The sequence below is a fragment of the Mus caroli genome, unplaced genomic scaffold, assembly GCF_978045245.1.
Source record: "Mus caroli unplaced genomic scaffold, Mus_caroli_1 scaffold_7, whole genome shotgun sequence".
Taxonomy (NCBI): Eukaryota; Metazoa; Chordata; class Mammalia; order Rodentia; family Muridae; genus Mus; species Mus caroli.
Genome location: NW_028227262.1, coordinates 145,123,516 through 145,135,525, shown reverse-complemented (window position 1 = coordinate 145,135,525; position 12,010 = coordinate 145,123,516). Strand labels below are relative to the sequence as shown.

The 12,010-nt window shown below is 38.2% G+C and overlaps 1 pseudogene; it reads left to right on the top strand.

Annotated features, from left to right (window-relative positions):
* Positions 1 to 6,865: 6,865 nt before the first annotated feature.
* The window catches only part of LOC110296459 (far upstream element-binding protein 2 pseudogene), a 139,108-nt pseudogene continuing 133,963 nt past the window's right edge, over positions 6,866 to 12,010 (top strand).

Here is a 12,010-nt window from a genome sequence, read left to right as displayed (position 1 = left end):
TTGAATTTGTATGGAATTCCTAAATTTTTGCTAATCAGTGAACGACAGACCAGTAGGAGAAATGGACAAAAGACACAATCAAGCAATGCTAAGTAATCCAGACAATTTATAAACATATGGAAAAAACAAGCCTTAAAAATAGATAGTCACCATCGCATGACCTTACCTTACACGCTGATGAAACCTGACAATATGGGCAGTGTGATAGGCAAGGCTATAACAGTGAGGACACTTGTTTAACAATATGTTTGCTTATCTCCACCAATCAAGTTTTGTGCCTTTGGAAGGGACCACAAAAACCCTGGGGTCCTACACCACCATCTTTGTTTCTTTGGCACAGTTTATTTGTTAGGACAGATCTACTCATGTCCGCGTACTATCTGGAAATATATTGCAGAGACTTGGCCATCTAATGTAGCCTGATGGAACAGGGATCTCTTTCCAGAAGCAAGTTAATGTACCTGGGTTTTTCCCTTGTATCTCTTAGTCTTCTTGGGCAGGAGGAATATGTTCTCATCACCAGCACAGAGACACAAAAATCCAAGAGGAGACATGGGCTATCTTCATTCCTGTGCTTGAAAGTGCCATCTTTTCAACTCATTTTATACTATGGTGGCCATAGTAGTTGGAGTGCACTACATTTTAAGTGAGCAAAACTCATCAAGTAGCAGGTAAAGAGCTGGGACATATGGAATAGGGAAGAATTAGAGCCAGGAATTTTATTTAGCAGAGTGGCCAAGTACTCAACTTGTCATACAAATATTCTTATATGGAAATCAGATCATACCTATTCCTATCTATAAAACATATACATATGTGTACTCATTTCATTTTCTTTTGTGCTTATAAGTATACAATACTTAATACAGCATTGTTTGTGACAGTCAGTGTAACATAGAAGATCCTTCTTTAAAAAGAAATGACTAAAATGTGATATTTGCCATCTGTGGGGTCTATTTGAGCAAGCTGGCATGATTAATTTGATTTGCACATAGCTATGATGTGAACAGATCTTAATGCTTAATGTCATTTTAAAAAAGAATCAATAACACAAAATTCATTCTACAATGGCTGTTATGCTCCATCCATATAACAACACTGTGTATTTTTTCAAAAGCACATATATCTGCCGAATGACTTCCACTAAGTGCTGAGTACTTAGTACTAAGTGCTAAGGATGATGCAGAGAATAGAACTGCAAAGAGGGATAAAGGGATCACAGCAATATCACGAAACGATAAAACACGAAATGTGGCTTTGCAACAGATTAAAAATTTAATCAGGTCGATGTTATATTCTTGTGATTTTTAAACCTTAAGAGTGATAAGCAAAGGGTCTCAAGAAAAGGGAAATAAGCATTCAGAAGACTGGGTAAAGGAACAAAACATGAAACAGGGCTTTGTAGAGTCACAGAGGTTCTGACCTAAAAGAGGTGTCGATGTGTCCAGAAAGCAAGGTCATGGGCAAAGCTTTGAAACAGAGATGGTAGACAGGTGGAGAATGTTATATGGGCCTTGTACTGACAGGAGTTTAATAAAATCTTGACATGCTGTGACAGAAGACAGCAGTATAGGGCAAACTCCTTGTCATCTGTCACCGAACTTTTACTCGCATCTGTCCATAATTATGGAGGACCTAAGAGTTGCTGGATACAACTGTGCAGAACTTCTTACAAGCAAACAAGCACACACGCAAACAAGCACACAAGCAAACAAGCACTGAGGAGGGGAACACTTAGATACTCATTGGAAGGTACCTGCTGCTGTCAGAGGGTCTGTGACACTGCCATGGCCAAAAAACTCAAAATGGGATATTTTCCAAGGACACTAAGAATCCATCTTCCTATAAAATATAAAAAAGGCAAGAATGGAGGGAGGAAGAAGGAGAGATAGAGGGAACGAGGGGAAGGAAGGGAAGAGAGGGAAGAGGACAAGAGAAAATAAATTTGAGATATTGATTATGACAGGAGCATCATCAACCATGCAGAGCTCACCAAAAGCTTTCACCAGAAGAGTGCAAGAACTCAGTGTGGATGTGATCTACAAGTATGGAAACAAGCCATAAGGAAAAGATATCAAAAAATGTGCACTTCTTCTTGCTGAAGTAAAAAAACTCACTGAAGAAAACTAATCAAAATAATATGTAAAGATGCAGTCTGTAAGTATATACCAAAATTTAGGAAAATATAATTAAATATTAAGTGCTTATCTCTGAGTAGAATTTGGATATGCAATAACTTTACTCCTTTTTTTCATATCTTTCTGTTACTTTTTTTTATTGTACAGAAAATAAGAATCATATATGTTATTTAAAACCATGACATTATATTTACAATGCCTAAATACTATTGATACCGAAGGCTTCCACAGACCTGGAAGATGGAGACATATATTCAATGATACCTGAAACTTTTCAGGAACATCTAAGGTATCTGTCATTGTTGCTCAGGCAAAAATGATTGAATTAAAGGAAAAAAAAACAGCTATATTAGCCATGGATTTGCACTCACAAAGTATTAAAGGACTTTAAAGGGAAAAATAAAAGTTTTCCCAACCAGCTAACCTCTCTCAAAAAAAGACACCAATTCTAATTCCTATTCAGACACCAAGCATTGGGTAGGTTCAAATAGCCAGCTCACAGTTCACATAGCCAGTACCATTCTCTGGACCCATTTAGTGTTTCTTAAAAATACTGTAAGGCAGAAGCACAGAGACTTGGAAATCAGATAAAGACTAGAAGGGTCTCCACTCATAGCCACTAGAATCTAGAAATATTCTGGGGACTCACAGTTCTCTCTTTTCCCTCCTTTTTGGTAAATTGTTTTCCATCTGTTTATGAAGAATTAAGATTCGGTAAAGTATTATCCAAACAAAACTTGTTTTCTTTTTCCCCTCCTTCCCCATGCCTGGTCTTTACTCTCCCTGCTTTTCTTTGGTCCTCCTGCTCCAGTAGCCTCCTTTCTACCTACAGGCCTCTTAGGACCTGTGCCTCCACTGCCCACGCCTCATCCCCACCCCACTCTTGCTTTCAACACCTCTGGCTCTTACTCTGATGGTCCTCTGTTTAGTGTCACACTTTCATTCACATGCACGCAACATTAAAAGTTAACATATGCACAGAAGAGCAGGCATGAGATCTTTATGTTTCTGACGGAGTCATCTCACTAAATGTAATATTTTCCAGTTTCTTCATCTCTTTCAAAAATTTCATAACTTTATTCTTTTTAATATTGAATAAAATCCCATCATGTATATATACCACATTTTCATTATCCACAAAACTAGATGTTCTTTGACATTTTTCACCCAAGCAGGAAAAGTCAACACAATGTTTGTTTTGGGTCTGTCATATTTTGCAGCTCATTTTCACCTCTGGGGATGAAAGGATTGCTTCCTGTTAATGAAAATATACTATGATGCCTCCCTGCCTATCTGAATTCCTCAGAGGTTAACTGGATGAATGGAATATCAACCTGTCCTTAGGGTTACTTTGTTCAAAACTCCAGGGTGAAAATGAGAAATGAAAATAGGTGACCAACTTCTACAGGCTGGCCTTCAGAATCTTTAGGTTTGTTCTAAATCCCCGTATGAATGTTAGCTCCTAGTTGCTTCCTTAATTCACCATGGGTGATGAGAAGCTTGGAGCTCCCTCCTGGGCTTGTTCAGAAAAGTTCTGGATAATGTGAAATTGTGCACAACAGAAGGAACCATTTCCCCCTTATCTTTGTCTTTGGAACATATCATCACTCAGAAATCTCAAGGGTTGAGTTGGCATGGCTTTTTTCCTGAACTTTGCAAACCAGCTAAGAAGAAAACCCTTCCACAGAATGGAAACACTTGATCTGCATTTTCACATAGCTTTCTCAAGTTCCAACACCTCTGCCACAGAGGAAACAATCTTTTCCAAGAACTCAGAGGCCTGGAATGCTGGATGTCCCATTCAAACCAGTGAACATTCGTATTGGTGGTTTCAAGTAATGCTAAGTCAGACTAGAAGGTATAAAGAAAGTTTTCTCTCAGAAAGACCATCTTGCTGATGCCAACATCTATGTGCCAAGTGCATCCTGAGTGTGGCTCAGCATGCTCCTGACATCTTCATCATCGTATCTGACTTCTGCTTTTGCTAATGACAAAATAACATCCCCACGTGTTCATCTATTTGGATAAGCCGTCCCCAGGGATATCTTCATTTGAGCACTTGGCTCCGAGATGATGACAGTGGGTTTTCAGAGGTTACAGAACCTTCTAGACAAGGAGCTTAGCTGGAAGACACAGGAGATTATAGCTAGCTCCAGTTGCAGACAGGTCTCTCTGTTTCCTGATCCAAGGAGCTTGAGGAAGCTCTCAGCAAGCTCCTAGTCCCAGATCAAGCTAGTCCTGGCTGCCATGCCTCCTCTGATGTAATTGACTGTGTGTCCTTAAACCCTGAGCCAAAGTAAACCCCTCTCCAATAAAGTTGTTTTAGATAAGTATTTTATCAAATCATGAAAAATGTAACTTACCTCAAAATTCTTCCATGGTAAAGTCCTTGAGGAAATAAACATAAAATTTGATGGCTTCTTCAGTGCTTTGCACATAACAGGCAATCAAAAAAATATTCAATTAAGCACTAGATAAATCTCAGCAAAAGCCAGGGCATCTTCAGTGATATAAATAAAAGCTTCGGCAGCAACATGGAAGTACAATTTACTTGCTTGTGATATTTTCTTCTGCCTCCTCCCTTGTGTCTACTCAGGGACTCATAATTTTTAATTTGAATAAGAACCAGTGGGGTATTTGGTTTTAATTTGTGGAGGAAAGGGGAAGATACAATTATTCAAACTTTACTCTTTCACTACAGACAGTTAATAGCGTCACTGTCAGCATGCAGAGCAGATTTGAAAGATTCTATGCATCTTTTCCTCGATTTAATATTACATTTTAATTGATCTTCTTCCTCGGGAGTAAAAAAGTAACAGTTACTTTGTCACTTGTGTGTTCCTTTACTACTTTGATATAAAAATAGAAATAGTACATATGCTCCAAGAAGATGCTGTGGAGCACCATTTGTCTAGATTCATCGCACAAGAAGCCAGCTTCTGCTTCAGAACCATCAAGTAAAAACAAATAATATTGAAATGAGACATGCTTGGCCTATTGTCTGAGCCTACAAAAATATCCAAATTCAAATTAACTATCAAACACTGAATTTAAAATGCTTTGGGGGGCTATGAATGTAACTTAGATGGTAGAGTGTATACTACTCTTCGTGATTCCATGGGTCATATCCTTAGCACCACAGAAAATCTGACACAGTGCCTATGCCTATAGTTATAACATTGAAGAAATGGATACAGGAGTATCAGAAGTTCAGGACTGACATTCAGACTTGTGCAGATACATCTGCAACACAATTCCCAAATTTTAGCCTCGGGGATCACTGTGAAAGCAGGAACAGAAAGATTGTAGGAGCCAGAGGAACAGGGAGTTTGTTGTGAGATTGTCTTGCTAGAAATGTCAGAAGTTACACCCATGAAATCTTATCACCACAGCTTTGTAAATATGACCAGAACAGGACTATACCAACAGACAGGCTAACTCAGAAGTGGGAAAGAACTATGGGCAAGTAAGGATGAGGGGAGCTGGGGAAATCAGTCTTGCCCAGGGAAGAGAATGCCAATTAGTTAATGCTAAATAACCCTGAAAACATACAATCAAATACCGTTAGACAGACAGACTGAGCAGTTTGCTTTTGTATATTTAGGAACTCAAACACACACACACACACAGAGAGAGAGAGAGAGAGAGAGAGAGAGAGAGAGACAGAGACAGAGACAGAGACAGAGACAGAGAGACAGAGACAGAGAGACAGAGAGAGAGAGACAGAGAGATACACACATACACACACACACACACACAGAGATACACAGAGAGAGAGAGAGAGAGAGAGAGAGAGAGAGAGAGATACACACACATACACACACAGAGAGAAAGAGAGGGGGGGAAAGATACACACATACACACACACACACATACACACATATGTAGAAGCAATTCAAGAAAAAGAGGTCATGTATTTGAGATAGAACAAAGGAGTGAGAAACAGGTTTTGGAGGGAGGAAAGGGAAGAGGAGAGATAATCTACTTATATAATAATCTCAAAAATCACAATAGAACTCCAAAGTTATTGTCAGGTAAAAAGAGAGTTCAAGAGTTCTGGTATACATGAAAGCTTATTTCATTAAAATAATATATAAAATGGCAGTGTTGAAATTTGGAATCTTGGTGGTGGACCCACACCCAGGAATATATGGGCAACACATGTGTTTCTGGGTTATAACATGAGAAGTGAGGAAGTTGAGGAGAGAGGGTGATAGAGGCAGGTCTGAGAGGAGGTCAGGGGAAGGAGGAGGTAAATCTGACCAATTACATTGCAAGAAATTCTCAAAGAGGTAATAAACATGTTTTAGTGTAAAATCATAAAAATACCAGCTATTATTAAATTACACACTGTTAAACCAGGGAAACTCAGATGGCTCTCCAATTCTGTTGGAAGCTGAGAAGGGGGTTACTACAGCAAGCCTCTACCCCGAATAACTCAGGTATTTACTCATATGGGACAAGTATGGTTGCTTTTTTACAAGAGTAAACGTCAGTTGCCTTGAATGGTAGAGTAAGAGCATGTAATCCTATCTACATTCACACAGGCAGGGGGATTGCTTTTACTTAGAGAAGAAACTCCTGTTGGGAACAGAACGGAAACACCCCACTTTTCAAACAGCAGCACACTACAAAGGTCACTAAGAGAATATCTCTATCCGCTTTGCATAGCTAAGTGTTTCTACAAGTTAGTTAGGTGATTCTAGCAATTAATTAGCCAGGTTAACATGCTTTGTATTGATCAGGCCAGTGGTAAGGATAGCAGCATTAATGCAACTGCTCATTTATCAGGGAACCTCGGTGTAGGAATCCAAATGGCGGTAGACGCAGTCAAGGGTAAGAAAAACCATTTATGTGCTGAGGCAACTGTGCTCCCTGCTGTAGCCTCCCCTCCCCCAGCCTTAATGGTTCCACTGTTTACACCTGGATGGAGCTTGCTGCTCAATTGTTCTGCCATGCCCACTGCTGGAACCTGCCACTTTCCTGTTCCGAAGCCATCACATGGTCACCCTACTACTGGACCCCAAGACTATTTGGAGGGAATCGGGCCCCCTTCCCCTGCTTCATAACTGCGTGCGGAATAGTAAAATTGAGCTTTGATCAGAATGCCTGTCTTAGCTGCACCTTTTCTCACCTTCCTAGCCCTTCTTCTCTTCCAGGTTTCCAAAATGCCTTTCCAGCCTAGAACCCAGGCTGTGATCTGCTGGCCGGACACAACACCCTGCGACCAGGGCGCACATAACCAAGTTAAGGGCTAAAGTTTTCTTGGGTATATAACTTGACAATGAAAGTGTGTAGAAGGAAGAAGTAGTCTGTGATTTTAGGTCTCTGACTTAACTGTAATTATTATTGCTATAATAATAACCACAGTAAGTGATAACTTATAACAAATTTTGACATATCAAAGGTCAAAAGTTTGACATATTAAAGCTTCACAGAACAGTATAATATCGTTTTGGTTTGTTTCTTTGTGTTTTTCTAAGAAAGCTCAGTCCAAAGTAAAAGAAGGACTAAGTTACTTGTTTTTGTCTTCCTAAGTTCCAGAAAAATTGTAACATTTCTCCCCGTTTTTCAGATAAATCTAATGCTAGCCACACCCTAGATGTGTCTGGATGTGGCCATAGTATTACCGCCCATCCCTCAGGACTTCTTTATTCAAGAGTTTCTAGCTCAGCACTGGAAAACCTTTGGATGGGCATCTTCTTGAGAGTGTCTTCTCCTAAATTTTTAGGAGCTTTATGAGAGCTCAAAATCAATTTAATTTAATCATCCTACCCAGGAAAATTCCTTTCAACTGTTAATTCCGAGGGTTTGGATTGTTGATGGGTTACCTCTGACAAAAACAAAACAAGACAAAACAAACAAACAAAACCATTGTGTTGATGAAAACTAAAGTTCCAGGCTTGCTAAACTTGTCCTACCTTTGACTATTGCTGGGTTATTTGTCTCTATAGATGCCTCTATTTCTTACCTTTAAAAATGGTGGTAATAGAGACAGTTCACATAACTGTTGAAGAAATGCAATTCATTAATTCAATGCTTCTAAAACTTCAGTGTGCCTCAGGATCACCTTATCTGGAAAAATCTGTGGATCTGGGGAAGGAGCTGGAAATGTGTGTGCAGTATGTAAGGCAGTGACTGAGAAAACCAAGTCTTCCTGAAGTGTCGATCTGCACTCAGTGATTAGGAAAGAGACAGTCCTGTTGGGAACACACTACTCATGGTGAACCTTTGAAGGAATTCTGCAGTCTCTTAGACAGTTCAGTGTACTCTTTATCCATACAATTCCAAAGGCCACCTTCTTATCAAGAATGGGATGATTTTGAAGATGCAATTAGGAGACATGTATTCCCTTTTATTCGACTCATAAATTTGACACTTACCCACACCACTATTTTAAGATTGTTCTTTCATAGAAAATGTTCCCTAATGTGAGTTGCAGACAGATTAGTTACTATTTATAGAGAATAACTATCATTTTTCCTACTTCTATATTTCATATCATCTTCTATTTGTTTCTTATACTTCTCTTTAAATCTGCTTATTGCAAGTATACTGCTCTTTTGAAAAACCCCTATAGGCAATTTCTTCATCACAAATATTGGATTGAATTTCCCATTTTGAATAATAGGGAGAAAATGTTATTAACAATTTCTGATAATTTAGTTATATTTCTACACTGTTTTAGAATTTTCATTACCTATCTGATAGCAACTTAATCTTTCTGATATCATTCTTGTATTATTCTTGTATTATTCTTCATGAAGAAATTGTAATATCTCTGTTAAAAATTCAACTTGCTAACATCATTTGTAGGATTATCCCATTTGCTATGAAACCACTGATTTGAACAATTTTCTGCTAAACACTCAAACTAATGAGAGTTGTTTCTGGCTAAATATTTTTGAGAGACAGACTTTTCTGAACATTTGATGGTTTTATAGATCTTTTCTCAAAAAATCTATACAACAAACTTGAAAAGTGAATATTGACATTCAGTGGTTTTGTAAACTCTCCAAACATATGCCCATCTGTTGGTTTTTGGTTAAGAATCTCTGCTTATTAGGACTCTTACAGTTGGCCTGTAGACTGAAGTGTTCATCAGTAAATCCTTTCCTCAGAGGCATTTTCAAAGAGGAGGTGGAAATTTTATAAGTTACCCATGTATCTCCAAATGAAGATAGGGTTCAAGGCGCATAGCACCAGGTCCCTAAACTATAAGTGGCAAAAATAAACTCTGTGACCCATACGACAATTCTCACAGAAAAGAAACAAATAAGCAAACAACGCCTGTCTTTTAGGCTTGATTATTAAGTGACTCTGGGCAAAGGACATTGAATTACACACACACAAGCACACACACACACACAAAGGTATGTGCACACACACCTATGTTGGTGAATGACACCCTAATAACATTGAACACTTCCTCTTTAGACGTGGAAACATGAGTAAAGTTGTGTTGAGGGATGGATGAGAGCCATGGTGCCTGTTGATTATTACAGCCTTCGTGTCAGGATTCTAATCCCAAACACCAATAAATATATGGTCTTAAGCAAATCACTGTATGCGTTTCAGCCTAGAAAATTTTAATCTGCTAAGGTTGTGCAGATAATGGTGTGGGACTTTTCATGATTCACCAAGTACTTTGAATATAAGAAAAATAAGTAGTGAAAAGTGTGTTGGAAAATTATCCATATATTCTGACAAAAGATGTATATTCTCTTTTCAAAAGTTCCACCAAAGCCTCTTTAATTCCTTCCCATTGGCTTACTTACTCCTATTATTCTTACTGAAAATAGCACTTATTGGATATTGTCAGGTAATTTTTTCATTTGCCTTCTGTTTAAGCTTCTGATTTTAAATCAAGAATGCTATCTGGTCTACCTCTGACATGCCAGGCCTGAGAAATCTTCAGAGGGAAGTCCTTGTGTTTTCAGTCTCAAATCTCATTTATCAGCAAGATTCTGAAAGACTGCCCAAATAGGTCAAACTAATTTAGAGGGAATCTGAAGATAATATTGAATGTATAATTCATTCTGATTAATAAATAATATAGAAAGTTTTTCTTCAACTAGATCCTTTGATTGCTAAAAGACTTTCAAACTTCAAATGCAAGTTCATCACTCCATCTTAGAAAAAGGAATTTTCAGATACATACTTTTTGCTTCAAAGTACCACTCTGCTGATAGGCAAGTAACTTTCACATTGTTCTGTTTCCATGGTTTTTTTTTTAACTGTGTCTTACTGGATATAGAAAATTCTGATTATGTTACCGTAATCTAATAGAGAATTCTTAAAAGGATAGCGACTGTCACAAAGCCTGTTTTTCCAATTCAGAGTCTTCTCTGATAATTCCTCTAGTTTTAGATTCTCTGTAATTAGACTGCATTTAGATTCCCTGCACAGTGCACTCTCGCTGGTTTTCTATCAATTGTCAGAATTCTTCAGGGCAGAATAAGTTGGACCCCTATTGTCCCCTGATGCTTTCCAGCTAATTGTCCCAAAAGTACTATGGAGAGCCTCTTTCACCTCCTCTCACTCTGAGAAAAGTCTCTATAAAGGCGGGCAGAATGCAGAAAGCAGAGACTTGTGCTAAGAATGAGATTGTTTCATAAAAATGTCTGTGATTATTAACTCATAGATGATTTGTGTTGCAAGTGGAGAGACTTGATAAGGCTCATTTCCTTGGCCATATTCATTTTTACCCTGGAATATAAATGTTGCTAATTGCAGTTAAAATTGCATTTGCTGTTTGCCCAGCCACAACAGTGTTCTCTTTAGTTAGTTCAAGTTTGTAACATGTGAATTTTTTTATTCATCAAAATGTTACTAGAATAATACTGTCCAGATAATATAAAATTAGCTCTCCATAGCAGATTAAATGACACTTTCCCAAGCTCACATTCCAAAATAAACAAACAAACAAAAAAAACAACAAAAAAAAAAACAAAAACCAAAAAACCAAAAACCAAACAAACAAAAAAAACAAATTATATCAAGGAAAAGAGCCCCTTCCTGAAACCCTTCTTCCTGGGACCTCAGAGAGGAACGGTTGTATTAACCTACCCTGCACTCCCAATTTGTTCCAATAAACCTCCAGGAACAGAGAGTCCTGTTTTAATACGGAGCCATGTTAACATAACGCACAGTTCACCTGGCAAATCTGTTTCTCTCCACGCTCGGATTTTAACTGCTTGTTTTTGATTGCCTGGAATATCCTCTGAGGCTCCCCTATGCCTCTAAAGGTCAGGCAACTGACATTTTAATAAGAGCAACATAACTTTGGAAGCTAGCAGAAAGATCAACACAGTGAGTGGCTTATCCAATCTTGACAAGTTATATGGTTCATGCCACCTGAGGATCCTCAGCAGATGTTGGGATCTGCCTTGGGTAAGAGTCAGAGTCAGGGTAAGAGACCTGCCTGGGCAGGTCAGAGTCAGATTTAGGGCTGAGCATTTCAAACTCATTAATAAATAGAGAAAGAGTTAAAGGAGAAATCTAAATCTAGAAATTGATTCTGCTCTCATAATACATATAATGAACTCTGTGAGTAAACAGAATTAAGTGCCAGTCTGTGGGGACAGTTCTAAGTCACGGATATATTTTGTATGATTAAGTAATGTAAGTAAGTTTCAAGTGGATTTGAAACAGGAGTGGAGGAGAAAATGTTTCCAGGAGGCTTCATTTTTTTTATTTTTGCTTTCATTCCCATTTGTTTAGAAGAAGTTTTACATCTAACTACAAAAAAACAAACAATCAAAACAAAACAAAACAAAACCAAAACCAAACCAAACCAACCCCTTACTCCCAACCCTTGCTGAGGGGTTCATGTAGAATGCATACTATTCAAATATATTTTTGTAACAGTT